Raw genomic sequence first — 27904 nt, 5'->3', positions numbered from 1 at the left:
TTTACATGTTTGGGGTATGTGTGTGACGGTGCAAGTGTATGCTTTCGTGTGTTTATGTATGTATGTGTGTACACGTGTGTATGTGGGTGTGCACATGTATGTGTGTGTGCGTGCGTGTGCAGGGGGTGGGGTGGGTGAAGTGATGGAGAGAGTAGCTTCTCCACACTAAACTGCTATACTCTCTGTGGTGGGTATTGTCATCCCCATCATACAGCTCTGCATCCAGACTTAGGAAACAACCTGATCCTGCAACATCTAAGGGTTAGAGTCAGAGCCCAGATCTGAGATTCATATTATCTGACTATTTATGCTCTTTCCATTCTGTTATGAGGCATCTTGATTAGCACAGTGCACATCTGAGATCTTTTTCCTAAAGGGAAATTACCAGCAGACAGCAGAAACAAGAAACTAAATATAGTTTGTCCTTTACAAAAACAAAGCAAAAAACAAAAACCCTCCCAAACAACCAAAAAACTGGGCAGTTTGTAGTTTAAAAGCTCCTCATTTATAATGTAATAGTTTCTAAAATGTATATTTACTTATTCTAAGCCATCTACATTACATTCCAAAAGTACTTGAGATATATGGAAAAAAAATCTGAGCTAAAGTCTCATATGTACACGTGTGTGTGTGTGTGTGTGTGTGTGTGTGTATGAAACTTTAGCTAAGTTTTATGTATATATTATACACACATATATATTATGTATATATACACGCATATATTTGTACATCTAAATATATATAAAATGTAGTTACACACACACAGTGGCCATTGAGAGCCAAGTTCTTCCTGTTGTAGTTTGATAATGTGAATTTCTCAGTGGTACAGATAGAATTTTTGTGCCTTTTAGTAACATTCTCAGAAAAGGAAAGATCCCCAAGCTCAGGTGAACCTGTAAGCCAGGACATCTGGGCCAGCTGGTCTTGACAATGGAATTATGAGCATCAGAGCATCATGTCATTAAGTCCCTTTTTTTCATTTTATGGGTGAGGAGGCCCTGAGGTGACAGGCCCAAGATCAGGTAGAAAATCAGAGCCTAGAAATTGTGGATCCTGAGTTCCAGTTCTGTACTCTCTGCTATTATTGCTATCTCCCTAGCATGTGGTCTTAAAACAAAGGCAGTGTTTTGGGGATCCTAAAGAAGAAAACCCCCCGAAAAAACCTACCTAGCAGTGACAAGCCCTGGCTGCCAACTCTAGAATCAGCTGGTACACAGGGGATATACATATAGCATGTGGGTGAAACGCATTCATTTGTTCTACTCAGTAGAAGAGTTAAAGGAATCACACAGGCTACGGAGTCAGGAATCCTGTCTCCAGTTTTGACTTTGGTCCAAGTGCCGTAACCTCTCTTAGCCTCAGTTTTCTCATCTGTAAAGTGGTAATAATTCCACTTGCCTCAAATGGTTACTTTGGGACTGAAGTGAGATGGGTTATCAGCACTGTCCTATAGAAATGTAACGTGAAGCACATATGCACTTTTTTTCCAATTATCAAACAAATATTTATTGAATTCATGCTACATAGCTAGCATTTTAGCTAAGCTATGAGATGAATTCCCCACTTTCACCAATACTTTCTCCCCTCCATTATGCCAACCACGATGCCTTCCCCATAGGAGTTATGCAGCAGATGAGTTGTATAAATAAAAGGTGTAACACACAGTTTTACTACGTTCGGAGAAAAAACTCAAATCTCCTTAGGCGATCTAGAGATGCTCAGGAAAGTAACAGCAACTCCCCTCAAAGGTGATAGCAGCCACTATTTATTTATGTCCCTGACACTTAGTCATATCTTGCCCTAAGACAGATCATGTCTTATTGTTACTTTTATTATAGGTGTTAAAATGACCCACATACGCACTTGTACATTTTCCAGGAGCCCCTTTTTAAAAAGGCAACTTTTATGTAAGCCAGTATTTCCAAAATGTTATCACTCCAACACATAATCACTATATAAAATTAAGGAGATATTTTGCATTTTTTTTGTTTTCAAAATCCAGTGTGTATACATTTACTCTTACAGGACATCTCAAGGCCACATGTGGCTACTGGCAACTGAGGTGGACAGCAGAGAGGTATTAGAACACTGAGCAGTGTTGCAGTTCTTACTCGGAAATCCCTTTAATTGTGGAAAGTGCTTTCTTAATAAGTAAGATACTCTACCCCATTCACAAATTAGGAGCTTCCCAAACAGGAAAAGGACCAGGAAGGCAAGTTTGAACTTGCAAGCAGCACAAAGTTGATTATTCTCCCTCCGGAAGTAAACTAGGTACTGTCAAAGGAATCTTCTGAAAGTCTGGAGCCCTGAGTTGGCACAGGCACAGACAAAGACTGTTCAACAGAACCTGGAACCCAAGCCACATTCCTCCCAAAAGCAATGATGGCAGCTGCCATCTGCAGCCCTCGCTACTAAGCGGACACTAGGCTGGCAACTTTGCACACAGGACCCCTGTGATGCTCACTGCATTCTCGATAGAACTGATATCATTATAAGAAAGTGAGGCTCAGAGAAACAGAGTGGTTTGTCTAGAAAGTTAGAGGCAGTACTAGGACTCAAACTCAGTCTGAGCAGGCAAAGCCAGGAACCTCACCATCCCTCACACTAGGTGGCAACACCCAGAGTTAGTGTCTAAGTAGTTACTGGGCTCCTTGGTTTGTCTTTGGTCTTGTTGAACCATCATGCCAGCCACTGATTCTTTGATGAAGAACAGGATTCCTTGGAATGGCCCAGTCTTGCTAGAATGAGCATAAAATGAACCCCATCCTTCCCTTTGTAGATGGGTTAAAAGGTCCCCAAAAGAGATCCAGCCCACTCCCTGTTCACTCCCTTTTATCCAGGAGGCTGTTTGCTTCATCCTGCAGTGATAAACCAAGCCTGGAGTTTCAAGAATTCCAAAGACAAGAGTCTTTCCCATCAGCAGCACTAGGTGTCCTTGGGCCCCACCATGAAGATGCTGACCACACACCAGGCATTGGGAACACATGGGAGAGGACACAGGATTTTCCAGATGGAGATTTCCTTGCATTAAAAATTAAATCGAGGGTTCCCCTGGTGGCGCAGTGGTTGAGAGTTCGCCTGCCGATGCAGGGGATGCGGGTTCGTGCCCCGGTCCAGGAAGATCCCACATGCCGCGGAGCGGCTGGGCCCGTGAGCCATGGCCGCTGAGCCTGCGCGTCCGGAGCCTGTGCTCCGCAACGGGAGAGGAATTAAATCAACACTCCTCTTCAGGTCAGGGAGGAACCTAGGATGGGACCTGCCTGCCCCTCCCGCCTCCTTTAAGCCAAGCCCTGATTTTTCTGTTCATTTGAACACACCAAGCTCACACCAGCTCTGAGCCTTGGCATTTAATGCTCCCTCTTTCCAGGATGCTAGCCCCAGGCTTTGCGAGGCTGGCTCTCTCTTGTCATTCAGATTTTATTTCAAATGTTGGCTTTCCCACAATGTCAGCGCCCCCACTCTCCTTTAATCACTTTCTTTGACATCATCTTGTTTTATATTCCTCATATACTATCCAAAATTGTTTGCTTGTTTACTGCCTGCCTCTCCACCCAACAATGTTAATTCAGAGCTTCCTTATCGATGTCCTGTCTCTCTTTGCTGCATCCTCTGGGGCTGGCATGATTGCTAGTACACAGTGGGTACTAGAGATGCTATTTGCTGAATGAATACATTGAATGTTGTGGAAAGTCAGGCAAATGATTGAAGGCACTGAGAAAGCCTTTTAATTCAGCAGAAAGAGAAACTTAACACTCTGTCCCTTTATGAAAATGTCTGTGTCAAAAAGTAGTGAGTTTTCCCTCCCTAGAGGGTCAAGCAGAAACCAGATGTTAAGAGGGGGACTCAAAATTTCTCATGGCCATTGGACAAGGTCACTGAGAGTCTAAAACATATTTTCATTACAAAAGGAGGGGAAGCAGTGAAGTCACCCTTCAAAAATATTTTAATTTTCTCCTTAAGTCTTCTTACTACATAATTCACATCATGACCCAGATTTCAAATGTAACTAATACAATATATTTGCTCTCAGTCCCACTACTGGAGTATATTCGTGGATAAAATGAAATAACTAGAATATTTAACAGGAGGGAAATTCAGTGCATCGGGAACAGTGACGCCTGCGGTCCCTGTGTCTGCAGGAAAAACCTCCCAGCCTCTCAACAAAAGACGGTGACCCAACTGGCACAGGTGAGAATCTCCTTGGATAACAGGGACGATCAAAACATGGGGACCCAAGTCATCTAAGGGATCTGACAAAAGGGTTGAAAAGAAATAGATTCCTCCCTGGGTGCCCACTGTGTATCAGGCAGTAGGCACTCGTGTGTAAATTATCTCCTCTAATACTTGTAACGATAGTAAGAGGTGGTTAGTCTCCTTTTATTTTATATATTTTTTAAGCCATGAAAAGGCAGTGTGCAGTAGTAGAAAAGCAAAGAGGCTTTTGTAATTGGACAGAACCAGGCTAGAATTCTTATACTTAACTGACCTCAGCTAAGTTTCTCACCTCCCTGGGGCTCAATGTGCCGTTCTGCAAAATGGGCTAAAATCTACTTCATAGGGATGCCATCGTGACTCAGTAAGATTACCCACGGCAAAGAGATAGTGCAGTGCCTGGCACTCGGTGGGCATTCAACGAATGTTAATGGCCTGTCTCTCTCCCCAAGGCAGACATGGAAACATGCTATTAAGGTTAAATGACCTTCTCAAGGTCACAGAACCAGGAAGTGTGATGACTAAAATTCCGCAGGCCATCTGTAAAGCCCATTGTGCTGCTTTGCCTTTGAATGGAGATGCCTTCTGTGGGCAGCGGCAAGTGCATTCCCGGCAGAGGGGAGAGCTTACTCCAAAGAATGATGATAACATAGCAGGAAGGATAAGAGCTCTTGTGCTGCTCTACAAGAATTGTTTCTCTCCAAGCATCCCCGAGTATTGAGTGATTTAATTTTCTGGAATGCACTGATATCTGAGCCAAGACAGTTTGATCAGAACTGTCATTTCCATATCCAACCAAACTTCTGAGCAATCAACAGTATACGATTTTTCGTTCATCTTTAGGAGAAAAAAATGTCTTCTCTTTTACCTTTGCACTGCTAACTTAAGAGTGCATGGCAGAGCTGTCAAATTTCTATCCTTGGCAGATCATCTTGGAAACCAAGAAAGAGGAAACAGATTTAGCTCATGCCTGTCAGTCTACAGAAGGACAGTGAGATCTCAAGACTTGCATTAATATTTATTTTCTTGAAATTGCCTACACATGACACTTGTCATCCAGTGTTGACATTCACTTCTGTTTGGGTTTACTTATGGTAATTGCTGTGAGGTAGGATGGGGTGGAAAGAGTCCAGGGTAGAAAAGACCCCAGGTCAGTCCACATAATGTTAATAAGTTTCTCTGAGTCACATTGGCTATCTGGGAAAAGGAGGAGTAATTGGCCCTGTTTTCCCCTTGAAAAAGATCAGGACTCTTCCAACACTCCCTCTTCCAGACTTTCTGTGCTCTGTTGCTTCCATGGCACGGCTGGGAGGTTCCATATATACAAAAGGTTACCTACATAATGAATGTAATTCTTCAGGATTGAAGGAAGGAGGGACCTGGGCCAACCAGGGAGGGCAGCATGGTGGGGCAAGGCTTTAGGGCCAGAAGATTTCAGTCACAGTGTTTTGCCGAGCTTCTGAGAATTCCATGATACTATGAGGATGATAAAGGAAAACTGTCCCATAGGTAGTCTGAAGTCAACCCATGCAAAGTTGTTTTCCAAATTAGTGAGAGATTAGGGTTGAAGCATCTAGAAAGGAGTTGCAAGTGGGAGGTGACTAAAGCATCCCCCCAGGAGCTCTGTCTGCCCCATGACAATCACCAGCAACAGTGTTTTGAAAACTTATACGTGCATACCGATCCGCTAGAGATGTAGTTCAAAATGCAGATTCTGATCCACGAGTTCTGGGGAGAGGCCTGGGAGTCTGTGTATCAATAAGCTCCCAGGAGAACTGGTCTGCCCACCCATAGCCCTCGGAATGGCAAGAACTCAGTGAGCTTGGAACAACTGTGTTCATTCACATTCAGATCCTGATGCCCTTGGCCTTGGGCTGTGAAGGCTGATGTGCCTTTGGTTTTTGTTTCTTATGATTGTTGGGGCAGTTTGTTTTTAAATCCAGGTTTGGAACCCCCTGCAGTAGACAAAATAGAGAGGGATCAGTCCCGTCACAGAGGTGGTGTTATCTGTGGAGGCGGGCAGAGGGGAGATGTTGGAATTCAGAGGATTAGAGCCAAAAACCCAGGCTCAAACCTCAGCTGTATATCTTAAAATCCACAAGACAGGATTGAAATCTCAGAGCCTTAGATTGAATGCCTTGGCCCAATATATACCGATTTTGAGGATTAAATAGAACAGTCTGTGTGGTGCTTACGAAGTTGCCATATTGCCTGGCCCAAGGCAAGCCCTTCAATCGTGGTAGCTATTTCTGTCCCTAAAAAAGAAGGCTGTGTGGTATAAATGGGAATCAAGGATGATAATTAGTCAAACGCATTTGTTCATGATCCAAAGTACTGCAGTGACTCAACCAGACAGAGGCTTACAGAAGAAAGGACAGTGACACACAGAAGCAATCCAGGCTCTCTATCTGGGGAGGGGGCACACAGAGGGTCCTCCATGAATACCCCCTGCCTGAGTGATGGGCAGCCATATGTGTGCAGCGGGGAGGCCCCCAGGAGGGCTGAGGAGGGGCTAATTCTCCTCAACATGTTTAATCTGCGGTGCTGTGCACAGAAGGCAGCAGTGACCTAAATAAATCCTTCATTAGAAGCAGAAACACACTGGCACAGGCAGAGTTCTGTGACAGGAGGGCGGACAGGGCCTCTCTTATTACTCAGTGCGGCTGAGTGGAAAAGAGGGCCGTGCTAGCAAACAGGAGACAGGAGCTGGGCTGCCTCAGTGCACTTGGATATGCATGGCTCGATCCCTGCTCCAGCTGTGACCCAACCTCCCAACAGGTACCATCTGACTGTGGGAGCCTCCCTGGCTGAGGTGGACGGTCATCATCACCCCACAGATGGCCAGCACCTATGAAATCCATACATTTCCCCAGAAATGGCAAGGAAAGACACACAGAGCATCAGAGGCCAAAGAACCCTGCGCTGTCATCTTGTCCTGTCCGTATCCCTGTTGATGGGGAAACAGGTGGGCACAGAACGGGAATCCCAAGGTCAAGTGTGTAGGGGCTGAAATGAATCAGAAAGCAAGGTGTTCTGATTCCCATGCCACCAGGGCCCAAACACATGGGAATCTGTGTTTCTTTTATGTTGGGACAGGGAACATTAGAATACTTTTGCAGCTGAAAATACATATATACAAGCCAAAGTAAATTCTTCCCCTGGGTGGGCAAAGGTAGAGGGCGGATTTGTCTCATTTCTTGAGCCAGACTCTACAGAGAGAATTTTGTTTCCCCCCAAAATTCAGAGGTTGAAGCCCTTATCCCCAGTGTGGTGGATATTTGGAGATGGGGCCTTTGGGAAGTAATTAAATTTAGATGGAGTCCTGAGGATAAGACCCAGAGTGGGATGAGTGTCCTTATGAAAAGAGGAAGAGAGATTGGTACTCTGTCTGCCACTTGAGCACACTAGGAGACAGCAACCATCTGCATCCAGGACAGAGCTCTCACCAGGAGCTGAATCTGTTGGCATCTTGGTCTTGGACTGCCCAGACTGGAGAGCTGGGAAAAATACATTTTTGTTGTTGTTTAAGCCACCCGGTCTATGGAATTTTGTTACAGCTACCTGAGCAGACTCATACATAGCCCTTAGAAGAAATAGTAAAGAAAAAGAGTCTGCTTGGGACTGCTTCCACCACGTAAGTTTTCCCAGGGGTAGCACACAGCGGTCTCCTGGATCAGGCAAGTGACATCCACCTAGGAAGGCTGCTGGCCAGTGGGGACTGCAGCAAGCAGCCACGTGTGTACGTGGTCTGTCTAAGGAGCCAGCTGCTGCCAACTCTGGCAGATGTGGTTGGAGACAAGAGACCAGTGTGGGCTGATCTTTGGAGTTTTCAAGATTGAACTATGGATATTTATGTGAAAACTCATGATTATTATTAGTTATGAATGTAATAAATGGCTATCAGTTGCCAAGACAGGTGAAGATGAAAAAAAGAAAAGATTAGAAAGCAAGTCTGCAAAGACTGATGCCTCAGGTCTATACTTTGCCCACAGGTGCCCCTCCCCCCAAACTTTTACAAGGCACCTATGATGTTGCTAAGATTGTACTGAGTTCCCGGGGACACAGAAATAACCCAGTCACCGTCCTCAGAGCACCCTGTAAAGTAGAAGATACAGGTGGAAGGAGACCTATTACCGTGTTCAGTGTGGGCAGGGATCAGGTACAGTTGCATCAGAGTCCAGGGGAGAGAGGCCACACAGGTAGAAGACCAGGGAGGGCCTGGTGCCATTCTACCAAAAGGTGATCAATGGCCGGGTATAACCCGGGAGGAGGCTTGGGGTCTGCTCAGCAGGCAGTTCCCCAGGGACAATCATCCCAAATGGAGTTTGTAGCAGAATCAGGGCAGGGCAGGGCAGGGCAGGTTGCGGGGACTCGGCCTGTGCTGGGGTTGGCTGTGGAGGTACAGTCTGTGGGGGAGGGTGACAGATATGAGGCTGCAGGAGCCAGCAGGGGCCACGACTTGAGATTCAGAAACACAGTGGAGGGAAAAGAGCCATGGCAGTGGAACAAAGCAAAAGGTGCTGAGCTTGAATCCCAGCAATGCCACTCACAGACTCCAAGATGGGGCAAGTTAATGGAAAATCTTGGAAACTACTGCTACTTTTGGTCCAAGAGCTTGATTTTGTCTTTGCTTTGGATATGCATGTTCTTGGTTTAAACATGATCATTTAAAGGCAGACATTTAAGTGACAGCTTAGTACTGACCTTGAAACACACTGGGGGTGCAGTGAGGACTGACATCCCTGCCTGCAAGTCGCTGAGGGGGAAACAGGCATGGACAGAATTAAAGCATGGTACCATGGCTGGTTTTGATTTTACATTGTCTGTATTTTTTCTTTCATTTTTTGAATTAAATTGCTGCTGTTCCTGTAACAGCACTGAATGCAGCAATGGTGGTGCATGGCTTTTTCCTCCATCCTCCCCACATACACATAGGGCTGTGATTTCTGTTCATCCCTTACTTAAAAATTTTTTAAAACCACTATTCAAGTTAAATATTCCTTTATTCTTAAGCTTCAGGTTTTAAAAAATGAATTAGTGTCTCATGTGCCTCTGATTTGAGCTTGAACTTATCTATAATGAATTTACTTTAAACAGGAAACACCTACCTTATTATCTCAGTCATCTTGAAATCTTTAAATGCCATTTAATCTATCGAAAAGATCTTGCACTTGACACAAGCTTCCCTGTGATCTCTTGTTATCTCTTGTTATAATTTCAGTATCTTCAGATTAAATATAACACTCTACAATAAGTTCAATCATCATCAGCCTGGTCATTTATTCTTTCTGAATGTTGCTGCAGAGTGATTTATGGTTTCTTCTTTTAAAATATTTTCAATTTATTATTACTTAAATAACATATTTGAAACGATCTGGCATCTGAGGGAGACATTCAGGAATCCTAAGATGAATTACAAGAGCTCAGAGGGGGCAGACTGGTGGTTAAGAGTGTGGGTTTGAATCCCATCTCCATCCCTTACTCCCTCTGTGTGACCAAGAGCAAGTTGTGTGTTCTCTGTGTGCTTCGTTTGTTTTTTACCTGAAATGTAGGGATGGTTACAGTATTAATTTTGTAGGATTGTCATGAGGCTTAAAGGAGATATTTACTACATGAGTGCTAAGAAGAGGGCCTGGCATATAGAAAACCCTCATCAAATGTCATCATCAGCCCTGGCAGGACTCTGTTTTCCACTGTAGTGGCTGATAAAGGTCTTATTCAGGTAGTCAATATTGCTAACACCGATCATTTCAGGCACATAAAATGCATCTCCACAAAGTCACCTTTGCTTGAAAGGACCAGTGCTCAAGAGTGAGTATGGTGCTGAGCTGGGGTCAGGAGCTGGGGTCTAGTCCCAAGTTCTGTCCTGACTTCTGTGTGACCTTGGCCAAGACAAAGAAATACTCTAAGCCTCTTTTACAAAAGGAAGCAATCGGACCACAAATGCTAAGAACATCCGCCCTCTTATATCTATCTACAACGCAAAGGCTTTAGAGAATTAAGAAACATTCTTGACTATCAAAGCAAGATACTATTATCCAAAATTCCAAACAAAACAATTACTGTTAAAAATAAATCATAAAGCTTTGTCACTTGGCATCAGTCTAACATTTCATGGGTTAAAGGTAGCAACATGTCTTGAATTTCTACACTGCCAAAGTCCTTTTGATATAAGGGAAAATAATACAGCTTCTAGCAGGAAAGACTGTCCCCTTGGGTAGGGTCTCCCAAACCACCTGCTGCTCTGGTTCTATTCAGATCATAACCAGCGTTCATTCAACAAATATTAATTGAACGTAGCACCTGATTAAGAGGTGGATCAGCTAGATTAGAGAACCATCTCCAAAGGATGCTTAGTCACCACTAGAACAAAACAAGATGAAGAAAAATAGCATTATATAAAAGGCTTCTCAGTGATAAGAAGATATACATTTAAACCAAGCCCTTCAGGCTGGGGTAGGGGCTGAGGGGTTGTGTGTGCTGAGATAAGCCTTCCCCACACCCAACTCCAAAGGGTCAGCTTCAGGACCTTCTAGGCTGGATAGAAGCAGTGGACTCTAGGGCTTTTGCTTGTGTAAGAGAGGGATGTAAGTTTGGGAGTGAGCAAAATTGCCTAAGACAACAGAAAAGGGCTGAGGGCTGCCACAGGGGTCCATTTTCTTGGTTCTGACCACACATAACACTCAGTCTCTCCCTAAATAAATGAAGATGCAACCTTTGAAGAATAGTAGGACGTGCAAAAACCCAATTATCAGCCTGCTCAGCGTAGCCACAATTCAGACAAGCCCTAAATAGACTAGCTGTGTATCAGGCACTGGGGAATTGGAGATACAGCTTGCATCCTGTTCCTTCCCTCAAATAACTCAGGTACACGCAGGGGTGTAGGGTGTACTGGGAGGCAAATGGAGGGAGACGGGGCAAAATATGTGATGAGTGCACTAAGGTTAGGGCTGAGAGATGGCTACAGATATGCTGCTTATTAGCAGAAAGATTCATAGACAACAGAATAATGGGTAGACATACATCACACATCAAATTATTTTGGTCTTATTAATGTGTCAAGAGACGAGAAGAATTGTAACAGAGTTACATTTAGAAATAGCTTGTTTTGTGTTTCAAAATCAAAGATGGAAAATGGCGTGGGAACGAGTTATCATGTCCCAATAACTGTATTTCTTTGTCCAATTCTTAGTGAACAAGAAGGAAAAAGCAAAGGCATTGGAAGAGGGAGTCTTCATGTGATTTTCTGCATTGCTCTTTGTTTTCTGGTGTTGATTAGATTTGATGGAACTTCAGTAGGGCTCATCCATGGGATTCCCCATTCCAGTTCCTTCTGAAAGGAATTTGCTACATAAAATTGTGTGTGTGTGTGTGTGTGTGTGTGTGTGTGTGTGAGAGAGAGAGAGAGAGAGAGAGAGAGAGAGAGAGATAGCTCCAATGATGAACTAAGTTTTCAAGACTTCCTGCAACTTTCACACCCTCTCAAGGCCATCAATGCACTAATGAAGCTAACACATGTCTTGAGGTCCTGCCCATGTGATGCTTCCATGACAATGAGTTTCCAAAGTTCTCAAAGAAAAAATATGACTGTGTTCCCCTTGATCATTGAGCCACATTGCTTTCCCACTTTGACAACTACCTTCATTCCCCCATCAGCTGGTAGGAACGTGCAGGCCTGGCTTTGTACCCCAGATTAGGACCAAACTCAAACAAGCATTGGTGTCCAACATGCCAGGGAAAAGGAGGGGCTTGGCCAAAGCACAAGTGTTCAAATTAAATGAGGTTTTGAAGATTGTGCTGAAATTCATAGTTTGGCTTTCCACAAGTCTCCTCCAAATGTTTAGAGTCATAGGAAGAAAGACATTTAGTGTGAGTCACTAAATTAGATTTCAAGAAGATTTCTTCTTACACATATTACTCTCCTTCTTCCCTCAGACACCACCCAGGAGTCTATGTGATTTGCTCAGGACACAGACACCAGGCCTCCTGAGGGCAGGTCCCTTCCAGGCATTGGCCAGGGATACAGGAAGGAGACAGGTCCCCCCTCAGCCTCCAGGAGACCACTGTGGAAGGGGAAAGATGGATGTGGAAATATGTACTTACAGCCCAATGAGATGGAAGAAGCTCTGTGGTAGACACAATTTTAGCAACTTAAAGGAGGCCAGGAAGAGGAAGTTTGTGACATGCTTCATGAAAAAATACCCAAGAAACATTCAGAGGTCTGATGAGGACAAAAACCAAGCTCAACGCTTTTAACTGACATCCAGGGTAAAGTATATAAACAGAAAAATAGAGAAATAAATAGAACGGTGTGGGAAGATCAAAGCAAGTGAGTTGATATCTGCCGGAGTTTAAATCCTGGCTTAGTTATTTGATCACGGAAAAGCTACATGCCTCCCTGGGTCTTATTATTTCCCATCCAAAGATAGGGTATGCTTCCTACCATGTTGAGTGGCTGTAAGAATTAAATGAGATATTGCAGAAAAATACCTCAGTCCACCTGACACAGGGTTAGACCCTCAATACATAGGAGTTCAATAAAATTAGTTCAATCAACAGTAGTATGATGAATTAGCTTGAAGAGAAAAATAAAAGGACAATAATAGCAATTAAAATTCAGATTTTTATAACAACTAGGCTGCTAAATAATTGTCGTAAGAAAGGAATTGCAACATTCCAAAAATTGACAAGGAAAAGCATTCTTCAGAAAAAGTGGAAAATTTTGAGTATTGAGAGCTATGCAGAGAGAGATAGATGGCAAAGAAAACAGCAGAATGAAAAGCACCAAGTGGCTCAATCTAATGTTTTTAAAGGACAACAATTATGAGATAATTACCCTTTGAACCATCTTTGCAGAGGACCGTAAAGAACTATTTAAGTAAGAAAAGGCGGCAGGTGAAGGCAATTCTGAACACACGCGATTGTTTAAATCAGCAGGGCCCGGTGGCTTGTGTAATCAGAATCCTCGCTAATGGCTCCATGCCAACCCCGAGCCCTTCTGCTGCATCTGCTGGAATTTGTGTGATGGAGGAAGCGTGGCTGGGATCAGAGCAAGGCCAAGGCCGGCTCCACTTTCAAGAGTAAACAGTGTAGAGCCTTCCCTGGGACAGGGGCCTCCCAGGCTAGGGGAAGGCTTATGCACACAGGGCTGCCTGCAGTGAGAGGGCTCGGGAAAGGACAGAGAGCCGGGTGGCACTGACTTTACCCAGAGGACATTTTCTGGGGTCACTTTCATTCCTTGGTGGGTCACTAAGGACAGCTGCCCACATGAGCTCAAAAAATCTGAACTAAAACATCAGGCTTCTCTCAAAGACTGATGTTTCTGTTTACGATAACGGTACTTTCACTTCCCAGTGGTACATTCTGTTGAGCAATCCTGCACTGAGATCAGGGAGCAGGTGGGAGCGGGTGCAAAGCTCTAAGAGCAGTGGTTTATCCTGCTCTCTGGGGGCAGCTGTTTCCTGAGGGATGCGGTGAAGCCCACAGCAATCACAGCAACGTCACGGCGCCAGAAGGAGCCAGGAGAACTGAGAATCGACCCCACATCTCAGTGCCTCCTCCCTCGGCAGCTTGTCCCACTCAGGTCGGTGGCAGGACTCTGCCTTGAGGCTCTCAGAGACCTAGAAAGACAGTGCAGGCCATCACGCCAGAGTGGGGAGAAAATGCACAGAACCTCAGCTGGCCCTTCAAGCTCCAGGAAGTGACACTTCACTTCCTCTTGCTTTCACTGCCCACAGCAAGTCACAAGGCCATCTAATCTTCAGATAGGAAAAATGCAACCCTACTCTGTGCCTGGAAGAGAGAGAGCCGCAGAGCTGCCACATGCAACTGCCACATGCACGTTATTTATTATGGATGGAGCTGGGGGGTGTGGTGGTTGGAGAGCATCCAGGACAGACCTAAGGGAAGGACAGTCTGGAGCTAATAAAACAGGGCGAAGGGCTTCCCTGCTGGCACGGTGGTTAAGAATCCGCCTGCCAATGCAGGGGACATGGGTTCGAGCCCCGGTCCGGGAAGATCCCACATGCCACGGAGCAACTAAGCCCATGTGCCACTACTACTAAGCCTGCGCTCTAGAGCCCGCAAGCCACAGCTACTGAGCCCATGTGCCACAACTACTAAAGCCCACGTGCCTAGAGATCATGCTCCGCAATAAGAGAAGCCACCGCAAAGAGAAGCCCGTGCACCGCAACCAAGAGTAGCCCCTGCTTGCCACAACTAGAGAAAGCCCAAAAAGCAACAGCAACGTGCGCAGCAACGAAGACCCAACACAGCCAAAAATAAATAAATAAATTAATTAAAAAAAAAGGGGGGAGGCTGTCAGAGGGAACAGCATGGGCAAAGGGTGGAATGTCCACATTCCTGATTTATCTGGGGAAACAATGGGCAGTCCTGTGGTCAGAACACAAGGTGTGTGTCAGAAAAGAGGATGGTGAGGGACGAGGCTTGAAAGATTAGAATGTGAATGCCATGCTGCAGGATTTGAATTGCATCATTACTTATAATTATATTTAAAAAAAAAAACAAAACAGCAAAAGAAAAACTAGGTTTTGAGCACCCACTCTGGGCATTAAGTGTTCCCTATGTACCACCACATTTAATCCTGACAAATCAGAATTAAAAACAGAATATATTGGGTTCTTAGGTTTTTTTAGTCAACAGTTATTTCCTGGGTGCCAACTGCCTACCAGGCATTGGTTCAGAATTGTTCCAGGGTTGTAGCCTCCATCCTCCTATGATTTAATCTACTGGAACAGATTAAACATTAAATAAGTGTATGAAAAAATCCATAATTAAAAATCACAGAATATGTGAGGTTTAGAGAGACGATGACCTTGCCCAGAGGGATATCGTGATGTAGCAACATGGCTGAGCCGAGATCTCATCTATGTTTAAGTGTCCTGCACTCAAACACTAATACTGTAAATCACGGTGATCCATGGGACATTATTCATCAAGGCACAGGGCAGGGACCTGATTATAGTTGTGTTTTGCAAAGATTGTTCGGATCAGGGCTGGAGAAATTAACATAGAGAAATACTGCAGATGCAAATGGTTGTAAAAGTTATGGAGCTGGGGAGGGAAGGAAAAGCATAACCAGGAGAATACAAGATTTGTATTTCAGCCGAAGACAGAAATAAAAGATGTTATGAAGCAGAGCAGGGTCCATAGCCCATTGCAAGATACAAACATAAATGTAACAGTTGCTCAAAGGCAAGAGGGATCAATTTGGGATGACCGTATTCGATTAATTGGCCTCTTCCACAGTTTCAAATGTCTGTGCCTTAGTTTCTCCTTCTGTAATTCTAGCCTGTGGCTAATGGGACCTACCGGGGAATCTTCTGCAGGCTTTTGAGAAAGGTTTCCTTCCCCAATTAAAAGAGTTCCCCAAACTTGCTCCCTTCCTACGTTAGAGCAAAGGGATGAGGGAGGCTGCTGGGGCCACCATGGGCTTCTCACCACCTAGACAGAGATCAGCAGAAGTGGGAGGTGACCTGGAAGGCAATACACAGCTAGAGTCTTAATAACATTCTTGATCTGCTTTTCACACAAAATCAGGCTTACCAGCAAGAAAAGCTAATGATCACTACTAAGTGCGGCATTATACACACTTCCTTGGTCCAGACTCTCAAATCAATGTTTCACATATGTTATTAAATGTGATTCTAGCAACAAAAGGTCCATGAAGTGTAATTCCATTTAACAAGGCAACCAAGGTTGGGAAAAACAAGATCATTTTTCCCAATGTCAAACACCTCAGATAATACACTACCTTTTGGAGCAGGGGCAGTTCTTTTTCGTGACCTCCAAAGTGCTCTGGCCCCGAGGATGCTCCCAGCTTGCTGAACAACTGAGGAGGACCGACCTGTCCCCCCGGAAAAGGTCAGTTCCTCTGATGTGTGGTGTGGAAAGTGCTTAAAGATCAAAAGGGAGGGAACCATTTCACAGGGAGAAATAGGGGCAGGAGAGATGCCACACTGAAACTCTCTCTAATAAGAGTCCATGTTTAATGAATGGAAATGTAAAACTAAACCCAAAATAACAGACCCACCTCTCGCAGCAAGAGGAGGACCAAGATGGGCACGGTGGCTGTGTCCTCCACACAATGTCACTGGGTTCCCTTGTGTTCAGTTGTCATCTGGGACTTTATGCTGTTACAGAGCAGGGGGAAAGGTTCCATTTTCTCTATTTCCATCACGTTCCACACTCTTTCCAGTTTCACCATTACAGTTCTTGCAGTCCTTCCCTCAAGGTCATAAGTATTAAGTTGGGGTCCTGAGAAGCCTTGGGAGAGGGAGAGGGAGTGGCATTTACTTAAATGACTGCATCGGGATAGGATTTAACCAGGGACTTATTGTTACAAGATGTCACTGCACTTCCCTGGGCTTCAAATCCTCTGTCTTCTTACATTCCTTTTCTGCCCTGCTTCTCTCCCTTCTCTTCTCTTCCCTCCCTCTTCCCCAGGTTCTTCCTCCCTCCCTTTCACTCTCTGTACTTTGTGTCTTCCCCTAACAGTAAAAGCTTTTCTACATTACTGCTTCTAAGCTATTGGCCCAGAAAATGAAATAATAAGATCTGTATGGATTATATAAATAAAGACTAAAGAAACAAAGGGCAAAAGACTCAGAGAATCTCCCATGAGTATGATGCACGAGATTCAGTCCATGGTCTCTGTGACATGACATTGAGTTTGCAATCTCAAGGTCTACACTGCTTTCTTTTGTCGTCTTATTAATAACATTTTTTAAAAAGATGACTATGAGCCGGGCACCATGTAAATGCTTGATACTACTTATTTGGTTTAATGCGCACTAAGCAATCCTCTGCTATAATTTTAATTGTGCCCAATTTGAAGATGTGGAGACTGAGGCTTAGGGAGGGGAAGTAACACCTCCTACTGCATGACTGAGAAGTAGCAAAGTAGATCTAACCAGATCTCTCTGGCTGATTAAGGCTGCATCCTCACCACCATGCCGCTTTGCCTTCTTTCTGGTCCATATTCCATATAAACATAATGCTAGTAAGCAGCTCAGGTTAAATGAGGAGTTAGTAATATAAGCTGCAACAGAAACTGATTATTTTGGCATGAGCAGTATCTCACTATAGAAGAAAGCATTAAATTCTGCTTGGGAAAAGTCTACCGGCAGCCAAAGTCTTGCTTATTGAATTCCCCAGCAGGTTATTACTTGAAATGGAAACACATTTTCATGGCCATCCTCAGAACAACATATTCTAGCAGTCCTGGGGAGATCTCAGACTCAATTCATAACCTGAGTTCATCTACTTGGGAGGAGCGGGTCTGAAAGGCCCTCTCACTGTTTTATGAGCTTTGGATTCATCAGACGAGGGAGACATTGCAGGTGTGAGTTTTCAAAGCACAAAGTATTCCTTCAGTGTACTCAGTGGAACCCTTGTGTGTGCCTCGTAGTTCCAACTCCAGCCCTGTGCGGTAAATGAGCTCGGAGCAATATTGTTGAATCATGTGCTGCGTTAGCGGACTGAATGCTCCCCTGGTAGCCTCACGGGATTAAAATACCTTCTTCCCAAAGGGTATTGGGAATAATCTGGTGCACGCATGGGAGATATCTGACTAACTTATTAAAGGCACTCAGAGATCTGACTTGTCCACAATTCTTCTGCTTCTTTTAGCAAACAAGTAAGCTTGTCTTGGTTTAATCTGTTGCTAAGCTCATCAGAGAAAACAGCCCTTCATCATAGAAAACAGCCCTTCCTGCTCTCCTTGGAACCCTGGCTAAGTCATTTCACCTCCAAATTACTGTATTCCCCCCTCTGTAACTGTCTACAGCTCTGGAACTTTCACCAAAGGCATTATCCAGAACTGTCACTGCAAGAATAGAGATGCTTAATAAAATATAGGACTTCCGGTTAAATTTAAATTTCAGAAAAAACAATCAATCATGTCTTAATATTGAGTATCTGGGATATACCTATACTAAAACAGTATATGCTATTTATTAAAATTTAACTGGGTGTCCTGTATTTTTATTTGTTAAATCGGGCAACTCTGCATAAGATGAATATAAGTTTTCTTGAGCATTACACTAGGCATTTGATATGGGCAATCTCTTTTAATCCTCATTAGAATGTTGAAAAATCTGAGACCCAGAAAAACTGTCTTTTTCTCAGGGTGATACAATCAGTAAGGAGGGGAATCAGAAATGCCAACAGACATGACTTCAAAAGCCATGCTGTTTCCACCTCAAGAATAACTCCGAAATCTAATCCCAGAAATCTGTAATTGACACCTTTTCTGTCCTTCCTGTCCGGGACACTGGGAAAAATCTGGTTGAAGACGTAATTTACATCAAGTGCAAGTGAGTTTTCCAGAGACAGTGCCAGCCTGCTTTCACTCCATGCCACTTGCGTATGTATTTTTCTGAGCACAGCTAAAAGAGCATGCCTTTTCATTTCAGCTGCATCTGCAATCACCTTTCTCCCACTGTATTTTAACTGCTGATGCAGGACTCTGATTTACTCTCCTAAACTAAAGAGTGAAGACATTTACATAAAGCAACCCTATTGCAGGGTGTACCTAATCTGCAGAATTCTAGGGGAAATTCAACAAGACACAAAACACATCTCAGAAAGTGCTGAAATGGAAGTTCTTAACGAATCAAAGGAGACGTGAATGTTTGAAATCTAAATATATTTCTTCGCTTATAGAAAACTCAGTCCTCCAGGGATTTAACCAGTCTCCACCTTGAGCGATCTGCTCACTGCAGGCGGAGAAGCACAGCCCTGGATCCAGGGTCTGCCGCCTTCGTTCTGAGGATCTAAGAAAAGTCGCTTCACTCCTGGACCTTGGTTTCCTTAAATACAAAATGAAGATGCTAAGAGCTCCCTGTCTGCCTTGAAGGACTGGGTACAGAAGAAAAAGGAGACAGTGGGTATTAACGTACTAGATGGAAGTAAAGAATTATCATTTTCACTCTTTTCTCTCTTTTTCCAGTTTTTTCAGTCTTTTTAAATCATTTTCATTCTTTTCATGCCAGAGTGCTTTGGAGCTGCCAGGATCTAATCAGGGAAGGGTTTGTATTTAGCATGTCAGCTCTTCACCTGGGCTGACCACACTAGGAATCCCTAAAACTGACAAATGAGATCGCACCTAGGGCTTGGGGCCATATTTTGATTATCTTGTATCATCATCGTTCGTTGGCTTTTCTCTGCAAGCCTTTCTCTTTCCCCCATGAAGCCTTTCCTAATTCCCCCAGGCAGAAAGGTTGCCTCTTGTTTCTTTTCTGAGCAACTACTTGGAACCAGACACACTGTTCTGGAAGCTGGTGGGAGAAACAAGCCTGTACCTCCAGATGCCTGCTCACACAGGGTGCATATTCTGATGGGGGCGTGAGAGATAGTGAGCAAGTGAACCAATGAAGTAATGAGAGGACTCCAGATAAACATTATGGCTACAAAACCATGCTGTGGGAGCGAGTACTGCAATGAAAGAAATAAATAGGGTGATTGTAAAGAAGGTGTTCTCAAGGACAGGCTTACCTGATGACACAGGCAAAGGCTCAAACAGGATGCATTTCTCAGCTCATACGCAAAAAAAAAAAAAATTGCTAATTTATCTGACTACCATACTAAACTGTCAGTTCCTCAAGAACAAGAACTATTTTCTTTAATTTTCTGCACAACTTCCCTGGCAACAACAGTCACTATCAATGGCTGGGCTGACTGGGGAGAGGGTGTACTAGAGTTTCAAAAATCATAAGTACATTTCACACTTAGAACGGATTTTTTAAATACTTTGTTTTCTTGACACAAAATGAAATTTGGTAATCACACAAAATGTCATGGCCAAGTAAAAAAAGCTTTAAAAAAATCTTCACTGATGATGGGGTCCAGGATTCAAATAGGTTGAGAAGCACAGACCTAAACTGTTCCTGACACATATCAGATGCTCCATTAAAAAGATGCTGAATGCCAGCATTCCGAATGTCAAAACTCAATAGTTATGACACCCTTTCCACACTCCTTGCTCACTTTCGCCATCTACTCTTTTGCTATCATTTATTCATGTCTTCCATGCTGGTCTACAATTTCCTTGAGGACTGTCCCTTGATTGGTTTTGTCTGTTAGTGGATTCTAGCACCTAATCCAGCGCCTGGCACCTGCTAGACACTCAATGAATGGGCTCAATAGTTGATTTCATTAAAATTAAGATAACAGTCTGTTATTAGGGGTTTACCCACAATAGCCACTCCCAGAATATAATCCAGGGTCCAAATTCCCACACCCCAAAATCTTTTATTTCCAACAGTGAAAGCTGACTTTGGTTATGCTGAGTCAGAGACTGAACTTGGAGATTCCTGCCCCGCCTGCCGCAGGTTTTACCCCAGCACCCTGACACTTCCTCTGATTTATTTTTATTCTTAGCACATCTCGATCTAATCTAGGATAGATTGTCCTTACCCATCTTGCTTTTACCTGTCTCTTCCACTAGAAGACAAGTAGAAGGGCAAGGCTTTCCCTCTGTTTTATTCCCTACTGTGTCACCAATGAGAAGAACAACTCTTGGTACATGACTGGAACTCAGTAAACATATGTTAAAGGGATAAATGCAATTGGTGTAACTGCTTACAGGACAAGGAAAAGGAATACCGCAAACACAAATTCTGTAGACATGAAATTTAACTCACTGGAGCACTGTCTACACTACACTCCCAACATATCCTTGCCTCAATACTCCCAAGAACTGATTTTACTTAGCCTCATATTCCAACCAATTTCTTTTCTATTCCCAGAACCCAGAGGCCGTAAATTGGAGGCCTGTGGGATATAGATGAGGAGGCCTACCTGTAGAATTGCTTTGAATTAGCGGCTGGTACTTAAAAGTCAGTAGATTCTACATAAAATTGTGAACTTGCAGCCTATCTTGGAAAAAAGAAAAAAAAAACAGATGTGGCAAGACAGGGCCTGAGGTCCCAACTTGTGTGTTGGGTCAGAGCTGCAGCCCCCCACCCCCCTTACCCTGATTGTTCCCAGGCCTGTTTTGCTCAGGCTATTCCTTGCCTGGCTGCTGAAGGCATTTGAGTGAGCGACCCCTGCTGGAAAGTTACCAAAAAGCATGTAACATGAAAAAAAAAAAAAGAAAGAAAGAAAAGAAAAGATGTCCCCTGGGATCTATTTCCGTTATGTTTACGCTATTTCTTGGAAGAATAATATATTCATTTTTCTAGAACTCTGGTGGTATCACATAACAACCGACAAACTATGGCCCAGTAAATATTATTCTAACGGCCTGAAAAAGCTATGAGCTTAATTCCCTGTGGGTAGAGGAAGCTGAGAATGCTTCATGCCAGAGGCAGGCCTGAAGACAAACTGTGAACGGCTGTGCATCAGCTGGTTACAATTCTGGCTAAATCAAACAGAGAAAGAATTTACTTGAAGACTATGAGTTACCTCTAGGAATTAATGAGAAGCTGAAAAGCCAGGCTTGGAAATGAAAAGGAATGGAGGGAACCTGGCACCAGGGACCGTCAGGATAATGACATAGGAATGGCATCCCTGGGACATCCTGTGACATTGAGGCTGCTGCTGACACCACTTGGTTCATGACCCACGGTCATAAATAAATGCTCAATTGTCCTTTTGTCCCTTAGTTAGTCCCTCGAGATTCCAAGTCTCAGGTGGAATCATCCAGCTGAGCCCCAGTTCAAGGCCCGGAGATGTGGACACAAAGGAAGAGCCCCACCCCACCATGGAAAAGTCCCTCCATGAGGGGAGGGTGGTACCCCCTGAATAAGAAGGGTGTTTGGTTGCTGGGAACCTTCCAAAATGCAGAAGTCCACTATGGATTAGGAGGAGATTTTAAGTGGTGATGGGAGAGGGAGGGCAACACAGGCAGTACAGAGGAATGGAATGAGGACAGACCTGAACTCCAATCTGGAATCCTCTGTACCCTCAGAAAATTAATTAACTTTTCTAATCAGCAGATTCCAAATCTTTAAAACAGAAATGATGCCATCTGCCTGTGTACAGCATGGGGTTGCTTGTGAAGATTCAGTTCAATCGTTCATTCACTCACTTCAAAAATACTTATCCAGGGCTTCCCTGGTGGCGCAGTGGTCGAGAGTCCGCCTGCCGATGCAGGGGACACGGGTTCATGCCCCGGTCTGGGAAGATCCCCCATGCCGCAGAGCGGCTGGGCCCGTGAGCCATGGCCGCTGAGCCCGTGCATCCGGAGCCTCTGCTCCACAACGGGAGAGGCCACAACAGTGAGAGGCCCGCATACCGCAAAAAACAACAACAACAAAAAACTTATCGAGCATGTATTAGCCACTTAGCTAGGTCCTGAGGACAACTTTTGAACACCAAAATGCAATAGAGAGACACTTTATGTTGATGACAGAGGTAGACAAGGGAAACCCAGGTCATCTCCTGAAACTGATACACTCATCTGCAAGTTCCTCCTTTTTTGGTTAATCAATATAAGGGCCCTTCCTGAAACATATATTTCCTGAAGACATATGAAATGCATTAAGCTAAAAAAACCAAAAAACACTCAGAAATTTAACTCTGGTTCTACAAACAAGAAACTAATAGTTCTCAAAAGCCAGGAGCCCTGATGCTGGTGAATTTCAGGTGGCATAATCACAAGAAGATACTGGTCCATTATATGGAATCCTCTCCCTCATTTAAAGTTTAGCATATGTAATTCACACAGACATTCACAAACTATAATAAAATTTAGCATTAAAATAGACCAAATGAAATTGGCAGGAAAAGCATATTAAGTAACCTTGTACATTTTTCACCGGTGTTTGAGAACTGCCCAAATGCTCTTCACATACATTTCTCACTTTTAATCTTTCAGTCTCTATTTTGCAGAGGTAAAATCTGAGGCTCAGAGATTAAAAAATAATTTGCTTAGGGTCCTGGGGCAAGAAGCTGGCTCCAAATTCAGCTAGCACTCTTGCCATTCCCCACTGGAAAATGTTGGCCTTGCTAAGAAGCACTGGGTCATTAGTGAGGTTGAAGGAAGATACTTACATCAAAGTGATGGGGAAAAACCCAGATCTTTTCCAACACCAGCTGGAAAGTTACTGCATTTCCCACAGAGCAGTTAGAAAGTTGCTACTCCCCAAAGTTGCCTCTACTCCTTTACACAGGCCTTTACTCCTCCAAGACTCTCTCTCACACAAGGACCCTGGCTTAGAAGCATGCCCTGGAACCTGGATTCTCAGCTGTGACCCTGAATACAGGCTCAGTTCCATCAGGACATCACTACCTTTTACTGTCCCTCTCTCCAAACTGTCCTCAATAGAGAGAAAATGACTCTGTACTCCCTGTGGGTATGGGCCACCCTGGGTAGATGCCCTGTTCTGGGAAAGGCACTGTTTACCCATCAAGCAATTTTACATCAGCCAGTCCACCTCCCTAGCCCCTTTCTATTCGCCATCAAATTTTAGTTCAAGATAAGAAAAGCTTCCACTTTGTGTTTCCCTTCAAGGAGCACTCCAGACTTTTCCAGTAAGAGGATTTCTTCTTTTCACAACAAAAGTGCATCCCCAATTATATTGTGGAGTCCAAGGGTTCCTGAAAATCTACAAAGTGGAGGACTTGAAATTTCACACAAAGCACAACACAGCTGAGAACCATGGGTTTTTCCTGATGCCCTTTGCAAGTTCAAGGTAGCACTTTCTCACCAGTTTCCCAAGCAAAGAATTTCCCATATTAAAGCTACGGTGCCCTGAACAGCCCGCAGCTTCAGCCTGGATCTCTAGCCGGGAAACACCACTCAAGATGCCTCCATAAGGGATCTTCACTGGATGTTACCTCCGTAATTAACTGCTTCGACTTAAGAGTGCTTAGTCACGAAGTTGCTGATCCCAGTCAAACTCGGCTGAAAGAGTTAGAAAGGACCCACTGAAGCCCTGAAAAGCTCCTTGGGAAGCTTATCTTTCCCTGCCTAGCGCTGGAGAAACCTTATGTAACACAACGGTCCATTTCAATATTATTTGTGCAATCCTATGGGAGGGAAAAAAGAAAAAAAATCTAAGCACTGGAAACACAAAGAGTAACGCGGGGATTTGTAGCAGAAGCGTCCATCTCCTGAGATTTCACTGGGTCACGCTTATTCGAATCGCACCCAATCGTTACTGAGAAAGCAAAAGGCAACAGTAATTCCGAACGCCAAAGGAGGGGCGTTGGGTTTTAGAAACCCATTTAGAAATGCAGAGAGGCAGAAGTTGGGTTATCTCCCCTTCCTTTTTTTTAAACATGAAATTCCTGAAATTAACACTTGAGTGGAAGTTGGTAATTACATTTCAACAAAATAAGGTAAGATTTTGAGGCAAGGCGAGAACGCCCGTGTAGGACCCAAAGGATCCTGCGTGTAAAAGGGCTGTGGCCACGAAAGTTGGTCAAGCACCTGCGCCCAGGCCCTAAGGAACTCTCCGGGGATCGGCTCCCGCAGCAAGCGGCGGGCGGAGCAGCCGAGCCGGTGGTGCCGGGGCTTCGAGAGCTCAGGCTGCAGAAGAAGTGGGCGCACTCCATCCTCATCCCTTGGCTGCTCCCTGCTAGCAGGGGACCGCTTCGGGGAGCGCAGCGAGAAGGCAGTAGATTTGGAGTCTCCTCCCTAGAATCCCCTCAAAAGCATCTCTGTACAAGTAGTGGATAAAAATAGCCGGCGGACAACGGTGTGGGGAGGAGCGAGACTCGCGCAAGACAAGGAACGGATACAACTGGTCCTGCAAAGTGGAGGGCGGAGGAAGAGGGATAAAATCCCCTCCCGAGAGAGGGGCCCGGGAGTGCGAGGAAGCGTGGACTCCCGCCCGGCGGAGGGGATGAGACGGAAGACTCACAGAGCCGGCAAACGTCCGCGGAGCAGAGCACACCTCACACCCCGCACCATGCATCCCAGCTCTTGCCCCCGCTCGCTTCTCCATCCCATTTTTTTTGCCAGCTCAGGAAGCGGCCCTCCGGCTCCCGGCACAGGCAGGGGCCAGAAGGGTGAGCAGCGCGCAGTCGGCCGCCTGGCTCGGAGGGCGCACCTGGAGACACCAGGCTCCGTGAGTGTGCCCCTGGTTCTGAGCCGGGTTCTACGCGTTCCCACCGCAGGTTGGCGCCCCTCCTCCCCTCACCTTCATCTGCCGTCACCATCCAAGGTGCTCGAAATAGAAACAGATGCAGGGGAAAAAAAAAAGAGTAGAAAGTAACACGAAAAATCAGAACCGTGCATAATTGGCATTAGGGGAAAAGGGTACTTACTGTCTGTCGCCTCGATCTCTCTCCTCCCGAGCATCCCCGCCCCTCGGGAAATGCCCCATCTCTGCTCCGCTCCAAAAGCAAACCAGACCAAGGTTTCCCCACCCTGGATGCTCCCTCAACAGACTTTTTGCTGACTGTATCCGCGCCCCAAGTTCTCAGCCAGAGTGGTACCCGGGCTCCGCTGCGCTTTGAGCTCCTGCTATCCCTCACGGTCGGTCCTAGAGAGAAGCCTCGGGCAGGAGCGAACCTCCTGACTCTGCTAGGGGGTAAGGGAAAAAAAAGAATCCAATTCACCAAATCAGAAACCCGGATACCTGCCTGTAAAAACCAGTCCTTGAAGACTTGCACAGCTGAGGGACCAAGTCAGGAGGTTAGGAGGATGGGAAAACCTCTGGCCTCTCCTTCCTTTTTCCCCCAATGTACACTCCACTTGCTCCAGCCTCAACTCACCTTGGGCTCTGCTCTTGCCCTAAGTCCGGGCTGCCAGGTCAGGGCACCTCGACGGCCCCTCGTCTTGCCACTCCCCAGACTGACGGCCCTCGCCTCGCGCGCTCGTCACTCACCTGAGCCGCGCCACCTTCCAGCAGGTCTGGCGCCCGAAGTCGGCTCTCGGGCTTGGCCATGGGCAGCGCCGTGGAGCACCGGCGGCCGGCGGAGCGAGCCTCGAGACGACCTGGGCAGGCGGTGAGGCACGGGCGCAGGCACCCACTGAGACCAGGCAGTGGCGGAGGTTCGTGGCTGCCCGCGAGCCGGGGACTTTGCAGGCGCGAGGCTAGGTTATCAGACCCGAGGAGGGGAGGGGCAGGAGGAGGGGCAGGAGAGGGAGGAGGGGACGGAGGAGGCGGGCGCTGAGGGAGAGCGCGTTGGGCAGAGGAGGATCGCGAGCGCCCACTGCTGCCCGGCCCGCGCCGGTGCTGCCCCGAGTCGGGTCCGCTCGGTGACCGGCTAGCTACTTAGCGCTCGCGGCGGCGGGGCTGGGCTGAGGACTCCCGCCGATAGGTATTGAAAGTCAGTCCCGCCCACCTGACACGGCAGTTCCTCGGGTTTTAGTCCCGGGAGGCTGGGGGGTGGGGATGGGGGGTTGGGGAGGCTGGGGGGTGGGGATGGGGGGTTGGGGAGGGACCAGCGCTACCGGGAGGAAGGGGTCTGTTGTGGGTTGGGTGACTCTGCCGTCACTGCAAACCTGGGAAGTCCTGTCTACTCCGTCACTCTTGCTAGGGAAAGGTAGGTCCGAACCCCGAGCCCATCTCTTCCTCCACTTTCCAGCCTTGCAAGGTCCCCGATACCTGCACTCCTCCCACGTGCGTCAGCACGGCCGGTTTCCTTCCCGGCAGGTGCCCTCTTTAGGCGTCGGTGCTCCCCGCGCCGCCCAGGAAGTAGGGTGAGCCATCCTCACACACCGCAGCCCAACCGGGACGCCAGTGGCTGGGCACCCCGGGCCGGGATCAGCGCGAGCAGCCGGCTCCCAAGCGCTCCGTGTCGCCATGAACACGCCCTCCAGCTTCGGTTTCGCGTCCGCGAGCCGATGCCGGTTCACCAGGGGAGCGCAGAGCGTTCAGCTCTGCCTTTGCTAGTGCACCAGGATTGCAAATGTCAGCTCTGAAATTAAGCAGGTCTCCCTGCCCCCTACCCCGCGTTCCTGTGGCTGGGAAGTTTTGTGTGAGAACTAGACCAGCCTTCAGTTCAATTTCAGATTTAAGGTTTCCAGGGGCCTGGAGTTGGAATCTCCTTGGGGAAGCTGGGCTTCCTGCCTAGCCGAGCCAAAGCAAGTCGCCCTCAAAGGCAGATCAGCAAACACGTAAAAAAAAAAAAAAAAAGAAAGAAAAAGAGAAAAAAGAAGGAAAGAAAAAAAGAAAAATACCAGGTGAGCGTCAAAGTAATTTATTTTATATGAAATTTCAGCAGCTCTTCCATATCTTAAATATTGGAAGATAAATACTTGGAAGAATTCGAATTTGTCCTTTAAGTTTAAAAAAATCTTTCATTAACTTTGCTTAGATTAAAAATACTCTCCCATCTAAGTAATTAATGCTGTAGGAAATTGACCCCTTTCTCACGTACTGTTACCCAGTGCCCTTGTACAATAGAAAACAAGATAATGACCAACTTTATCTTGCTGTCTAATAAAGCTAGTAGCATCTGGGAGGCCAAGGCCAAGTCTTATTTTGGAAAATAAGCTTTTAGGGGTTTTAATGACCCTGGTTACTTCTTTGAGCCAGACTAATTTTGACATGCCTATTTTAGGTTGAAAAAAAAAAAGAGGAAAAGAAAAAAGAAAAAAATATATATATATATGTTTTAAAAAGTCACTTTAATCAGACTTGTGGTTAGGGGCTGAGATTGGAGGAAGGTGGTCAAAAAGTACAAACTTCCAGTTATAAGATAAATAAGTACCAGAGGTATAATGTACAACATAATGACCATAGTTAATTAACACTGCTGTATGGCACATAGG

The 27904-nt window shown here is 45.5% G+C and overlaps 1 protein-coding gene across 1 annotated transcript in view; it reads right to left on the bottom strand.

Moving 5' to 3' along the window:
* The window catches only part of HS3ST1 (heparan sulfate-glucosamine 3-sulfotransferase 1), a 30769-nt gene extending 3774 nt beyond the window's left edge, over nt 1-26995 (bottom strand). Inside the window, exons 1-2 of the mRNA XM_060147349.1 lie at nt 26736-26995; nt 26013-26122 (exon numbers count right to left, since the gene is read on the bottom strand). The gene's annotated coding sequence lies outside the window, so the exon portion shown is untranslated. The remainder of the gene's footprint in view (nt 1-26012; nt 26123-26735) is intronic.
* Nucleotides 26996-27904: the final 909 nt, after the last annotated feature.

The sequence above is a fragment of the Lagenorhynchus albirostris genome, chromosome 4 (assembly GCF_949774975.1).
Source record: "Lagenorhynchus albirostris chromosome 4, mLagAlb1.1, whole genome shotgun sequence".
NCBI classification, from domain to species: domain Eukaryota; kingdom Metazoa; phylum Chordata; class Mammalia; order Artiodactyla; family Delphinidae; genus Lagenorhynchus; species Lagenorhynchus albirostris.
The sequence above is the reverse complement of the archived record's forward strand: the minus strand, read 5'-3'. Positions and strand labels throughout refer to the sequence as shown.